The following is a 15,621-nucleotide window of genomic DNA, read 5'->3' on the forward strand; positions in this document are numbered from 1 at the left end:
CCTAATCTTTAACGTCTTTTGGGATAGTTTCCTACGACGTTAAAACTCTCTTCTTCTTGTGTGTGTGTGTGTGTGTGGGTAAACCTAAATAAACCTAAGTCTAATCTAATATAACATAAATCAAAATCTAACGTAAATTATGTTATATTAAAAACAAAGAACTAAACTAACAGGGATTATAAGAACCTTAAAACTGATTTAACACATAATTTTTCACATAACTCGGCAAGAGTTGGCATTCTCATCACTAAAGATGTGAGAGTTAACTTCCTGCGGTGACGCTGCCTCATCTCCATCCACATCTGACGACAGCAATTGGCCCTTTGGACCGTTCTTGCTCTTGTTACTAACTTTGAAGTTGCTGTTGAATGACTAGAGGTTGTCTAGATGGTCATTGTCGGGGATGTAGTGACTCTTGCCGCCCTGAAGATCCACCTTCTTCCCTATCTTTTGAAGACATTTCACCAGTACTTTTGGATCGACGGAGCCCACCATGAGTGAAGGCAGCAATACCCTATATTCCATTGAGGGCTTTCTTCACCCGCTTCATGCAGGCGTCGCAGTCTATGAAAACCTAAATCTAATCAAATATAACGTAAATCTAAATCTAGCGTAAATAAACGTAAATCTAACTAAAAATAAACCTAAATCTAATCTAATTTAACTTAAATAAACCTAAATCTAATTTAACGTAAGTCTACATCTAACCTAATCTTTAACGTCTTTTAGGATAGTTTCCTACGACGTTATAACTCTCTTCTTCTTGTGTGTGTGCGCGTGTGTGCCAATAAAAAGAGATAAATGGTATAACCTTTCTATCACCCATGCCAAGTATGATAGATTGGTTATGCCATTTCCCTCTTGAATAATAGGTCTTGAGTTCAACTCCTCGTCGGCTAGATCTTTAGGTCTTTTAATTTTAATTAGTTTCCTACGACGTTAAATTAGTTTCTCTCTCTTTCTCTCTCAATGTGTGTGCGTTTTTTTGTTTATGCATGTTTTCTCTCTCTTTTCCTCTCTCAATGTGTGCGTTTTTTGTTTATGCATGTTCTCTCTCTCTTTTCCTCTCTCAATGTGTGCGTTTTTTGTTTATGCATGCTCTCTCTCTCTTTTCCTCTCTCAATGTGTGTGTGCATTCTTTGTTTATGTATGTGTGTGTGCGTTTTTGTTTATGTTTGTACTCTTTCTCTCTCTCTCTCTCTCTCTCTCTCTCTCTCTCTCTCTCTCTCTCTCTCTCAAAAACACTATGTGTGTGTGTGTGTGTGTGTGTGTGTGAGAGAGAGAGAGAGAGAGAGAGAGGGAGAGAGAAAGAGGGGAAGGGAACATGAGAGTGAGGAGAGGGAAGGAGCATACCTGGCTCTCCTTCCTCTCCTTGTGTGTGTGTGTGTGTGTGTGGAGAAGAAAGAGAGAGAGAGAGAGAGAGAGAGAGGGAGAGCGTTACCTGCTCCTTGCTTGAGGGCGTCGAAAAACTCAGATCTGAGATCTGAGTTTTTGGGCGCTCTCTGTTATTTTTTTAGCCCAGCCGGCGTCGCTATGATTTTTTTTTTTGAGCGTCGCTGTGTGAGCCTCGCTAATATGAATAGCCTCTTGTAGTGTAATCCGGGACAAGGTCCAACTGTTGATACTTTGCACACTCTCACTGCAAAAGACGTGGATGAGTTGTTGATAAACACCAAACCACCGACTTTTAAGGGAGAAGACCGCGATCACAATAAGGATGCAGTGAATATCTTTCTCAGCAAGTGGGATGGAATTGACGCCCTACGGCGTACTTAGTCAGAGCACTGCAAACGAGCTTAACTCTAGAAGCTAGGCAAGGCCTACAAATGGTGGATGTCTCTCTAGGAGAAGAATATCATACCACAAAGTTGGGAAGCTTTTGAAGCTATGTTTCGCAAAGAATTTTGGCCTAGAAACGAGGCAGATCGGAATGGGACGGCTTGGGACACGTGTTCCATGCGCCAATACCCATCATTACTTGAATATATATCTCACTATCGGAATGTTATCCTCAAGTTGTAAGGCTTAGATAACTCAACAAGTACGGGGATTTATACGTGGTCTAACACCAAAACTTAAGAAGCACGTCAAGACCCAAGACCCTAAAACACTTGAGGAAGCCATAGTTAAAGCACATATTCACGATGATCGAGATGGAAAGAAATCACATAATACTCACGTGCCTGCTAATACACATGGTAATACACGCACACAGTATGGTCACAATAAATGGAAAATTATAGTAGCCAATTCAGAAGCATCTAAAAAACCCAAGGGGTCCAGAGGTCCTCTCTCTCCTGAGGACTTTGATAAAGCTAAGAAAGAGAAATTATGTTTTCAATGTTTAGGAAACAGCCATGGCAAAAAGTATTGTCCCAAGGGGAAATCTGTTGCTCATGGCAAGGAGAAAGCAGTGCACACGGTGCAACTGTTGCCTCTTAAGTCTTCCTCACTATTCTCTACAGTGGAAGTAACACACACCGAGGTGGTGCATGAATGCTGTCTCACAGCTTCCATGTGGCAAACAGACCTTCGGACCACATGAGTTAGTACGTATGCACGGATCTCTGCAAGGGCACAAGGTGCGTATCTTGGTAGATGACGGTGCTACTCACAATTTCATCAATTACGGATTGCCTCAAACTCCGAGTAACCATTGCTACAAAGTAGCAATGATGAATGGACATGATACCGAAATCTGGGATACTCAAGTCCGAGCTGTTCCGTTGGAAGTACAAGATTACTTCACATCATTGGATTTTCAGGTTATGAACATGGAGAGGGCAGACATGGTCCTTGGTAAGGAATGGTTCCATAGCGTAGGACCATCACTGAAGCGTATCTATGAGCACAATAGCTTGATGTTCGAATCCCATGGCGCACATGTGTTGTTGTTAGGAGAGAAGAATGTACCTTCTCCACCATTGATATGTACAACTGAGCTTATGCAGCTTGTTTTTTATAATGAAATAAATCAAGTTTTCTTCTGTTACTCATTGTCTCATTTTCTCTCTAACATTGAATTTGTTGAACATTCCTCAACGGCGTATGCTTCTCTCTCATCTCTTCCACCAATGGCTACTTCCAAACAAGCAAACGTTGCTAGTGAGTTACAAAAATTATTAAAGGAATTTCAAGATGTTTTTCCTAACGATTTGCCACCAGGATTACCACCGACACGATCGGTGCAACATAGCATCGATGTGGTTGCAGGCAGTAAACCTGTCAGTAAACCGCCCTACCGTATGAGTTACTCTGAAGCTGCTGAGGTGGAATGTCATCTTGCTGACTACCTTAGCAGAGGGTTTATACAACCCAGTTCTTCAATAGGGGCTTCTCTTATCCTATTAGTGAAGAAAAAAGCTGACAGTATGCGCATGTACGTAGACTACCGTGGATTAAACGCGGTTACGGTTAAGAACAAGTACCCATTTCCACGAGTGGATGAGTTGTTTGACAAACTCACTCATGCTCGTATTTTTACGAAAATAGACTTGCGGTCAGGTTATCACCAAGACCGTATTCGACTTGCTGATATACCCAAAACTGCATTCCGAACAATGTTTGGACACTACGAGTTCTTGGCGATGCCCTTTGGGTTAACCAATGCGTCCGCAACATTTATGACACTTATGGATAATGTCTTGAAGCTGTACTTGGTCAAATTTGTCATCGTTTGTCTCGATGACATTCTAGTCTATAGTGCTTTTGAAAAAGAACACTTACAACATTTAAGGTAGGTGTTCGAATTGTTATGAACAAATAAGTTATATGCCAAGGAGAAAGAATAAATTCACTATCTGGGGCATGTTATTTTAGCTAATGGGCTATATATGGATCAATCCAAAGTGGATACAATCCGGCAATGGCCTTCTCCTAAAAATCTAGAAGAGTTATATATTTTTTTAAGATTTGCAGGTTTTTATCGAAGGTTCGTTAAAAACTATGCTAATATTGTTGTTCCCATGATGGATCAACTGAAAGGCAAAGGAAAATCTTTTTAGTGGGGACCCGCTCAACAACACAATTTCGATACGCTCAAGGATGCATTAGCTACAACTCCCATACTAGCTATTGTAGATCCTTTGAAACCATTCGTTTTGGAAACGGATGCCAATGACCGTGCTATTGAAGCAGTCCTGTTATAAGACAAACGGCCAATTGCATTTGAAAGCAAGAAGCTTGATGCAGCTTAGCAAAACTACTATGCTTATAAGCGCGAACTCTATGCAATAGTGTCTGCCTTAAAAACATGGGGGCATTATTTGTATGGTGCTCAGTTTGAGATTGTGTTTGACCATGAAAGAATCAAATGGTTTACACAATAAACAGATTTGAAGGGTCGAAAAGCCAGGTGGATCGAGATTCTTCAGGAATATGACGCCAAGCTCCCGTATCATAAAGGTCGATACATTGTGGTGGGTGACGCTCTAAGTTGTATGCCGGAGATCAATTCCCTCTTGTTCACAGAACTCCGTAGTGAATTTTTGGATTCTCTCAAAGGAAAATATGAGCATGATGAAGCATATTCCAAAGTGTGGAGCCATGTACAGATGAGGGATCCTTCTCACTCCAATGATGGTAGTGTAACGTTAACCTCCACACCTAGTTCTCCTCTATTGAGTGTTGAACTACAATGATGGAAGCATTTCACCATCGACAATGGGTAACTACTCCATAAGGGGAGAGTTTGGACACAGACATTTGGTGCAAAATTCTTTATGAATGTCATGATAGTCCAAATGTAGGGCACTCGTGTATTACGACGACAGTTTTACTGGCCAGGTTTACATGGCTTTGTTCAAGCTTATGTCTTGCATTTCCAAAAATGTCAAGTTAACAAAGCAGAGCGCCTAAAAGCAGGAGGACTCTTACATCCTTTGGAGATTCCCAATGGAAAATGGGAAAGTATCTCTATGGACTTTATTGTGGGTTTACCAACCACTGTACGAGGTTATGACTCGGTATGGATGGTCGTAGACCAGTTGACTGAACTATGTAAGTTTATTCCAACCAAATCAATGGTTAAGACACAAGAACTAGCCAAGTTATTTGTGGACAATTTATACAAGTTGTATGGTTTGCCAAGTAACATTGTCAGTGATCGTGATCCCAAGTTTAACAGTCATTTTTGGAGGGCTGTGTTCAAACGATTGGGTACACAACTAAACCTCAGTATAGCCGATCATCCAGAAACAGATGGTCAGACTGAACGAGTTAACCAAGTGCTAGAGGATATGTTAAGAGCATACGTCAGCAAAAAACAGTCAGATTGGGAAGAATACTTACCGATTCTCGAGTTTGCCTACAATAGTCATAAGCATGTCACAAATGGATTTAGTCCTTTCATGCTCGCGTATGGGTTTCAACCTAGGTCACCTGTTACGGTGGGGTTGGCAACCAAAAAGCTCCAACAGGTTAAGGATTTTCTCCAAGATCACATGGATATGCTGAAACTCATTTGTCAGAATGTCCGACAAGCGCAAGATCGGTATAATAAGTATGCTGATGAGAAACGTCGGCAAGTTACCTTCGAGGAAGGGGAGGAAGTATTTTTACGTGTGCCAGAACGTTCAGAAAGTCTGAAACCTGGTCCAACACCTAAATTATCTCCCCAATATTGTGGGCCTTTCAAAATAATCAAGCGAGTAGGTGATTGTGCCTACAAATTATTGCTACCTATACATTCTCGTATTCATCCGGTGTTTCATGTGAGTTGTTTACATAAGTGGTTACATGGGGACGACAATGTCATTGACCAACAGATTTTGGTTGATTTCATTGAACCTCCTACCTTACTCCATGAACCTGAACGTGTTCTTGACTATCATGAGTTATGTACACGTCATCATGTATGTCAACAAGTCTTAATCAAGTGGAAAGATCGACCTGAGGAAAGTTCTACTTGGGAAAACATAAGTGTTCTTAAGAAGAAGTTTTCCACTTTTGTTTTCGAGGATGAAAACTCTTCTTTAAGGGATGAGTAATGTTAGGACAAAGTCAAGGCCGGAGTAGACTAGGGCAAGGCTGGGCTAGGCAGTGTGAAAAGGGAGTCCAACTAGGGAAAAGGGCTAGGAGCCATGCTATATAGTGGGTGGTCTGGAGGTGGACTCCTAGGTTCTAGTTCCCCTTGTCTAACAAGCACTAAACCATATAATTATCAAAAACAGATTTCCCGTGCCTCGGGTAGAAGATCTGTTTGATAAGCTACAAGGCTCTACCTACTTCAATAGGATTGACCTTAGAAGTGGCTATCATCAAATAAGGATAGTGGATGAAGATATCCTAAAGACCGCGTTTCGCACAACGTTTGGTCTTTATGAATATCTAGTCATGCCCTTTGGCTTGACTAATACACCAACCACGTTCAATCATATAATGGAAAAAATATTTAGATCCTATTGCAAATTCACTAGAGTGTTCTTTGATGATATCATCATCTACTCCAAGTCCTTGGAGGAACACGAGTAGCATCTCCAAGTAATTTTTCAAGCATTGAGGGAGAACAAGCTTTTTCTCAACCAAAAGAAAGAAAATTTTTCCTTCAAGAGATTCAATACTTAGGTCATATTATCTCTCAAGATGGTATCCGTATGGATCCATCGAAGTTAGAGGTACTAAAAGCATGGAATAATCCAAGGAATCTGCATGAGCTAAGAAGATTTATTGGTATGTGTGCATACTATAGACGCTTCATAGAAAAATTTTCTCAAATAGCAGGACCACTACATGACTTAACTAAGAAGAACGTTAAGTATTTATGGACTGCTAAGGAGAAAAATATTTTTGACAAGCTCAAAGAGAAGCTTACCTCCCAACCATTCCTCATGCTTCTAGATCTCTCAAAGCCCTTTGAGGTCCAATGTGATGCTTGTGGTGATTGCCTTGGAGCAGTCTTGCTTCAAGAAGGGCATGCCATAGGATATGAGAGCCGAAGGCTCAATACAAATGAACGTGTCTTAGGTATTTATGAGAAAGATCGTAAAAAGGGATCCATATTGGAAAATGTTGTAGGGTAAAAAGGGATCCTCTACCCGCTAAGCAAGATTGACTAATGACTAAGGCTTTATCTCTCCACCTCATAGTTGAGGACGACTACGATTTCAAGAGAGAGGTAATGTCATAAAATCTAATATCTAACCAATCCAAATGAATTTTTCATATTAAACTGATCATATAATGTGGGAGAATAAACGCGAACAAGGGTTAGGATATAAACATGTGCTTATAGATCTATCTCAACACGGGGCCAATGGTAAAGGGGCCTAAATGAGAGATGGTATGTCAAAGAGCAGGCTGACCAATGGAGATTATAGACCTAGGGTTAGATTCATTGAAGACCTCCGATGGTTAGTGCTAAAATTCCTTTGACCTTAGGTAAGCTAGGGCTATGCTTGAGGTGGGAACCCGGCCCAAGCTTGAGGTGCTTGTCATGCCTGATGACTGAGATGCTTGAGATTCTTGAAGTGCTTGATGACTGAGATACTTGAGATGCTTGAAGTGCTTGATGATTGATATGCTTGAGGTTCTTGTCATGCTTGAGATGCTAGGGATGTACTTGAGGTGGGAACCCAGCTCAAGTTTGAGGGGCTTAAGGGCCAAGCTTGTGGTGAGAACTTAAGGGCCAAGCTTAAGTCCTCTCTCTCAAAGGGAAAAAGGGGACACTTGTCCCAAGGCTACCCTTGTTGCTTGATATACCCTTGCTTGTGATTGTCTAGGCAAGGAGGGGTCCAATGAGTTTCAAGCATGAGCTACAAGGGGGATCGACAAAATCAAGCTAGGGGGTTGCTTGAGGGGTATACTCTCCCACACACACTCTCATTGTGTATTGTGCAAAGTGCAAGAGCTCCCTCTCCTTCTCCAGGCAAGTAGAGAGGTTGAGAGCCTACACCAACACTCTTGGCTATGGAATGAAAATCCAACCAAGAGCCATGCTTCAATGCTTAAGCTTTCCATCTTCATTACTATGCTATTATGTATGCCAGCAAGAAGAGTGATGATAAGTGAGGAGGGTGAAAGCATGTTAACCTGTCATGCTTTTTCATGTCCCGGACAATGCTAACTAGCACAATTTTGACATATGCTAACTAGTACAATAACTTGAGCTACATCTCCAAGATCTATGACATATGATATATCAATAGAAAGCACTTGAAACAAGGAATCCAAATGTACAACCTCCGATAAATTTTGATATTATTTGTAAAAAAATTACCGGACGCCCAACTTTTTGAAGATGTGCTAACTTGAAACTGCTAACTAGCACAAAAAGCGCGACAGGTTAACATGCTTTCACCTAGGAGCTAATTCTTTCTCCTATGAAATGTTTCTTCTTCCTCTTCCCTACCCTCATTCCCTACTAGGTCTCTCCACCTTCCAAGGTGTTTGAGGTCTTGGGACTGAGGCTCGGGATAGTTAATTCTTTCCACAAATTTTATGTTATGCTCGTGATGCATGAAGCTTTCCATCTTCATTGCATCACCTAGGTCACAAGGAACACAAAGATTGTATTGTAACAAGTCAATTTGATGGGATACAATTTGATTGCATTGTATCGTACGCCAAGGCTCATTTCATGAATGAATAAACACAACTCTATTTTGCACTACATGCTTGTCTATGGTGAGCTTGTGCTAAGCTAAGTCAATACTCACGATTGTGTTTATGAGTCCAAGCTAATTCTATCTTGGAACCTAATTCACTTGAGTGATAACCTTGCTTACACACACACTCACACATTGACGCTATGTTTCTCTCATAGCTACTCGAATCCATTCCCAACACTTCATTGCATCACCTAGGTCACAAGGAACACAAAGATTGTATTGTAACAAGTCAGTTTGATGGGAGAAACTATAATACAAATGCCTATTTTGGAGGGGGGACCGGCTCCACATAAATCCGGTCCTCAATTGTTGTCATGTTCTCTAAACTCTCTCTCTTGCAAAAGTATTGTTCATGCCAAGTTAACTATATGCTATGTTTATGTTGCTACCATCAATTAAGTTCACCCGTTATGCTCACAAAGTAATTTCACAAAAGTACTTTCTTTAATTTCCGCTACTCTCAAAGTTAATAGGCCATATTCCATTACAAAAGTACTTTCTTTAATTTCGGCTACTCTCAAAGTTAATAGGCCATATTCCATTACAACAAGCGTTGATTGAGGACTTGGTCGGAAAATCGAGTACAGGCAATGGTTTCGAGGTTCCAAGTTGGGCTCAAGTGAAATGGTATGGGTGTACAGAGGAAGAGGAAAACTCAAAAGTCAAAATGAAAAAAGAGGACTCTGATCTAAGCTTCAAAAATCTGGAGGTTGAGTATGGCTACTTGCAAAGGGAGTCGGGCAACATCGCATGGGCATTTTTCACTTGCTTATACCGTGCTTACGCATAGAGTGATCGCATCTTTTCCCAAAGTCATACAAAAGAATGTGGCAGACGTCCCTTAGCCTGGGGCAATCAACCCACATGTGAGGCGCCGAGGCTGAATTTTGAAGTTTCATAGTATGGAAAGGGACACGCTTAGCTATTGTCCCGGGTGATCTCTCGCCTGTAATCCACAATCGTGGAGGGACACGGGCTGAGCCTTTGGATGGAGGAGTGGCGCGGCGGTCAGGTTCGGAGAACGCTGTACAATCTGTGGCGCGCCCGTCTCCAAGCTTGGAGTTGAGGCACGGCATCCCCTCGTAGGGGAAGGTGTCTGTCTTCCTTGAAGTGGGGGGGACCGCGTGTAGGCCGGTAACGGAGCGACGAAGACCCCCCTCTCCCGGCAGTGGAGGGATAACGCTGCCCTCGTGCAGCCTCCGATCAACCTGCCGCCCCGGCTTCTCCACACCTCAGCCCCACCTTTTTGGCACGCAGTGGGCAGCTCCGAAATCTGCTGAGCAGAAAGAAGCCATGCGCATTTGTTTTGTCTGCCCATCTACATGTGCTTGGTGTATTCATACAGAATTCCAACTCTGATGTACTCGTCTCTCTTCAAAGAGTACTTAAAAAGTCTTAGCATGGATGGCCTCCTGCTTCTTTGCTGCCGCAAGAAATCCAAGGTCTACAAGCACTCACCATCCGCAAGGTTGTCTCTACCCAGAACCCTGCAAGCAAAATTTCTCACAACAGTGGTGGCACTATTAATTATGTCACATCAGTGCCCTCAAGCTTGGGCCACCCATTTAGCTTTGCAGAAATTTTGGAAGCTACTTGAACACTTTTGATGGAGCTCAGGTGCTTGGAGTCGGAGGGTCTGGCAAGGTTTGCAAAGGCATGATAGACGAGGGAACTAAAGTAGCAGTAAAGAGGGGGGATCGAAGATCAGAGCAAGGGATAACTGAATTTCAAACAGAAATCGGCATGTTGTTGAAGCTCCACCATAGGCATCTTGTTTCCCGATGCAATGACCTACACGTGCAACTTGCAGGCATCTCGCAACATGCAAGATAAAGTTGGTATGGGCAAAAGAGTTCATGATACTATTGTTATTCAGGGGCTGTTGACAAAAAACGTCGTTCAACAGATGTGAAGATAGGGCCTCGAGCTCCCGATGCAATGACCTACACGTGCAGCTTGAAGGCATCTAGCTTCATGCAAGATGTTGGCATGGGTAAAAGAGTTCACGATGATATTCTCAATATTGTTAGTCAGGGGCCTGGTGACAAAAAAACGACCTACTTGGCACTGCCTTGGTTGACATGTATGCCAAATGTGTTGTACATCATAAAGCACAAAAAGTGCTTGACGAGCTTCCTCTACAGAATGTCGTCTCTTGGAAATGCTCTGGTCACGAGATGTGCCCAACAGTGGCAGGGCCAGGAAGCTCTGGGCTGTTTTCAGCAGATGTAAAGGTAGGGCAGCTCTCCAAATGCATTCACCTACGCTTGTATCTTGAAGGTATGTGGCATTATGCAAGATGCTGATATGGGCAAAAGTATTCACGATGATATTGTTAGTTAGGGACTATTGGAAAAAAACGACGTTCTTGGCAATGTATGCCAAATGTGAGCTCACTTAAAGACTGTGTGCTAAGGAAAAGATTTTGTACCAAGGCAGTAGGATTGATGTTGATATTCCGATAGTGGGATACTTGAAAAGAATGCATACTTGGGGGAAAATGTTGGTCAGGATGTATGTCAAGTGTGGTGCACTTGTCAGTGCGCAGTAAGTCTTTGACGAGCTTATTGTGCGGGATGTCGTCCTATGGAACACACTGATTGCAGGATTTTCCCAACAGAGACGCAATCACCTATGCATGCATCTAGAAGGCATGTGTCTCTACCCAAGATGCTGATATGGGCTTAGATATTTGCTTTGATATTGTTAGCCAAGGTTTTTTGTTTGCAAAAATTATCGTGCTTGGCAATGCCTTGGTCCACACACATTTGTTTTCTCTCGCAACACCGCCAAGCAAGCAACAATAAAGGCTACACAAGCAAAAATGGAGAGCAAGAGAATGAGTCTTTCTTTTGTGAGCTCACTTAAAGAGTGTGCTAAGGAGATGAGATGGTTTTGTACCAAGGCAGTAGGATTCATGCTAATATTCGTGATAGTGGGTTACTTGAAAAGAATGCATACTTGGGGAAAATGTTGGTCAGTATGTATGTCAAGTGTGGTCCACCTATCAGTGCACAACAAGTCTTTGACAAGCTTAGTATGTGGGATGTCATCTTGTGGAATGCATTGATTGCAAGATATGCCCAATCGAGACAGGGCTAGGAAGTTGTGGGCTGTTCAGCAGACGCGTAGCCAAGGCCTATCTCTAGACGCAATCACCTACGCATGCATCTTAAAGCCATGTGCATTGTGGCTCCACGTAAGATGCTGATATGGACACAAAAATTCATGATGATATTTTTAGCCTAAGGCTATTGAAAAGAGATGTCGTACTACTAGAAACAAGGAGTTATTGCTCCCTACTACCTCAATTATGATCCTGCTAAATTGTAGATCTCTTCTTTTACTTTCTTTGTGTAATTTGGATTCATTCTATACATCTAGAGCCTCACTAATCATGCGTTCGATTTTAGTGGTATCCTATGTTGGCAAAATTGCCTTGATCGATGTGTATGGCAAATGTGTGGAAAACACAAATATTCAATAGTGCTTGAGGAGCTTTTTGTTTGGAACAGTGTCTCTTGGAATGCACTGTGCTATTGCAAAAAAATTTCGTGATTTGCAATGCCTTGGTCAATATGTATGCCCGTGGTACACTTTAGAAAACACAGAGTGCTTGAGGAGCTTTTTATACGGAATGTCATCTCTTGGAGTGCATTGATTGCAAGATGTGTGTAGCAGTAGGAGGCTAGAAAGCTCAAGGCTATTTTCATTGGATGCAAAGACAGGGATGCAATCACATACATGTGCATCTTGAAGGAATGTGGCTCTACGTAAGATGCTGATATGGGCATAAAAATTCATGTTGATATTAGGGTGAAAGCATAGAATGGTGTCTACATACTTCACGTCCAACGTTTACATCTCTCTCTCTCTCTCTCTGCAGAAGATCCATCTCTATCTCTCTGTGTGGCCAGAAGCTCCACCTCTCTCTCTCTCTCTCTCTCTCTCTCTCTCTCTCACTGAGAAAATGGATGTTGGAGACTCTTTTCCTGAGTGCGCTTTGGCTCCAGCTCATACATTATCACAAGCAGCAATGGAGCTTCTTGAACTCAACAATGCGGAACAGATTGATTTCAATTCAGTATTACAACCGACACGTTTTGTGTACTGTCATTCATCTCACACTTCTACAAACTGTTCGGAGATAGTGGAGGAAGCATTTCATGATGTGGCACGTGGAGTACATATGATTCATACACGTGTACTCTGAGAGAAAGGCTTTTCTAAATGAGGATGAAATTATTGCAGTGAGGAGGTATGAAGCACAAGTTAAACGCGAGTACAGAAAGTGAGGCTGTGTACGAACGCAAGTACAACCTAGCATCAAAACTAGGGTAGAAGAATGTCATAGAGAAGATGTGGATGTACACACAAAGGAAGACAGGAAGCAACAAACTATTCAGAATATTGTTCAACACATTGTGAGACAATTATCTAGTAATGGAAAAGAAGACATGAATGCAATTATGGAGGGTGTCCTGAGTGATGAGTGCATCTTGCCATGTTGTGAAGATGTACATCTCTTCGCTCGAATGGCCTTATTTCTGCACTCAAAATCTCCTTATAAGAATTAAAGATTCCAAAATCAGCTGATGAGGTCTTTTTGAAACGAAGCATCTTGAAGGAATGTGGCTCTACGTAAGATGCTGATATGGGCATAAAAATTCATGTTGATATTAGGGTGAAAGCATAGAATGGTGTCTACATACTTCACGTCCAACGTTTACATCTCTCTCTCTCTGCAGAAGATCCATCTCTATCTCTCTGTGTGGCCAGAAGCTCCACCTCTCTCTCTCTCTCTCTCTCTCTCTCTCTCTCTCTCTCACTGAGAAAATGGATGTTGGAGACTCTTTTCCTGAGTGCGCTTTGGCTCCAGCTCATACATTATCACAAGCAGCAATGGAGCTTCTTGAACTCAACAATGCGGAACAGATTGATTTCAATTCAGTATTACAACCGACACGTTTTGTGTACAGTCATTCATCTCACACTTCTACAAACTGTTCGGAGATAGTGGAGGAAGCATTTCATGATGTGGCACCTGGAGTACATATGATTCATACACGTGTACTCTGAGAGAAAGGCTTTTCTAAATGAGGATGAAATTATTGCAGTGAGGAGGTATGAAGCACAAGTTAAACGCGAGTACAGAAAGTGAGGCTGTGTACGAACGCAAGTACAACCTAGCATCAAAACTAGGGTAGAAGAATGTCATAGAGAAGATGTGGATGTACAAACAAAGGAAGACAGGAAGCAACAAACTATTCAGAATATTGTTCAACACATTGTGAGACAATTATCTAGTAATGGAAAAGAAGACATGAATGCAATTATGGAGGGTGTCCTGAGTGATGAGTGCATCTTGCCATGTTGTGAAGATGTATATCTCTTCGCTCGAATGGCCTTATTTCTGCACTCAAAATCTCCTTATAAGAATTAAAGATTCCAAAATCAGCTGATGAGGTCTTTTTGAAATGAAGCACATTTAGCATGCTGATGAACAGATTACTGTAGAATAATGGGAGTCTAGGTAGGGGTGTTACTCTAAATAAGGTGGCAAAGCTTTTGAATGTTCATCCAAGGAAGTTTTTTATTCGGCTTTAGGTAGAGTTGAAAGCGAACCTATGTCAAGCACAATAAACTTCAACTTATACAAAAGGAAGTCTGGATATGCGTGGTTATCTAACGAATCAACGCAGATAATTGTTACATTTGGATAGAGCACACCAGGGTGTCTCCAAATAAGAAAGATATTTGTTGAAAACGATTGGGAAGAAAGTCTTATGAAAAACATCCCATTCACTTACTTGATGACTCTCAGGGAAACATGTCTCATTAAGAGAGCCCTTACACATGAACAACTTAAGAGTGATGGAGTACTACTTAGGCAAGTTGTCGATGTGGTTGCGTTTTTTACAAGAATAATGTCCTAATGATGCGTATAGCTCTTATGCACAGTCCACTAGAGTAGGTCCTACTACAAATAGGAAATTTTGGCTGGTAAAAGAGGGGGATGTGAATAGGTCAAATCTATGGGGTTGTGAGACAGTACAAGGATCTCGATCACTCCACTGTATTTTTAGGATTTTCTCTTCAAGATCCAACTCAAGTAAGGACCAAGCAACTTTCTTGTTTTTGTGAAAACTTGCATTAGGGGCCATTGGAGGACTTGTTGCAACAAATCATATGTAGGAAAGTGGACACATTTGGCATTGGAACCACTCTCTGAGGTACCAAAAGAGACCGAGGTACCAGAAGATGATGGTGTAATGTTTGAGGGATCCCACAATATGCTAAATGACTATGTCACTAAAAGTGATAACTTTGCAGTGAATGCAGAAGCTGGCATAGGAAAAGTTGTAGAGTTCTTTCTATTGAGATGTACAAAGAGAAAGTGGATGAAAAAATCCATTGTAAGAGATGAATGGAAAAACAGATGTGCACAAAACACTTATGTTGTCATAGGGTGTTATTATCAACAGAAAGAGGGGCACCCAAATCACTACACTCTTCTCAACGACAAGGGAGTTACTAACTTGTACTCTCACCTTGTTCATGCAATCAAGTTTGCCATGGCTTTGGTAGAAGCTACATCACAGACATAAAACTACATAAAACCATTTACAATGCAATTCCCTATGAGGCAGGATGACACCTTCATATCAGGCTTATATATTGTTCTTAATAGCCTGCACCATACAATATGTCCTTAGTCAGCCAATGTGTTCTACACCAAAAACTGGAAACATGTCATTTTGTTTAACCTTTTGTATTAGACTGTTGTCTCAATTTGAAATATTCAATTTGTTTGAGATTTTGTATCCTACTTTGGTAAATTACAAAGGGGGGTATTTCTATTTCTAGTGAGTATCGAATAAAGACGGTACCAAATATTATACAAAAAATTTATTTATTGTAATCGCAAGTGAATTCATTGCCCAAATGCTATATACATAATTTTCCAATCACAATCAACCTCTCTTGCATGCTTTCTCATTGTTATAGTAGTTGA

General features: G+C 41.5%; 1 non-coding gene and 1 pseudogene across 1 annotated transcript; both read left to right on the plus strand.

The window, feature by feature from the left end:
• The first annotated feature begins 9,548 nt into the window (after positions 1–9,548).
• LOC147428518 (signal recognition particle RNA) lies at positions 9,549–9,806 on the plus strand. The gene has a single exon (XR_015186084.1).
• Positions 9,807–10,006: 200 nt separating this feature from the next.
• On the plus strand, positions 10,007–15,261 carry LOC147428519 (uncharacterized; annotated as a pseudogene).
• The last annotated feature ends 360 nt before the right edge of the window (positions 15,262–15,621 follow it).

This window comes from Adiantum capillus-veneris, chromosome 23 (assembly GCF_014529385.1).
Source record: "Adiantum capillus-veneris isolate H3 chromosome 23, ASM1452938v2, whole genome shotgun sequence".
Lineage (NCBI taxonomy): Eukaryota > Viridiplantae > Streptophyta > Polypodiopsida > Polypodiales > Pteridaceae > Adiantum > Adiantum capillus-veneris.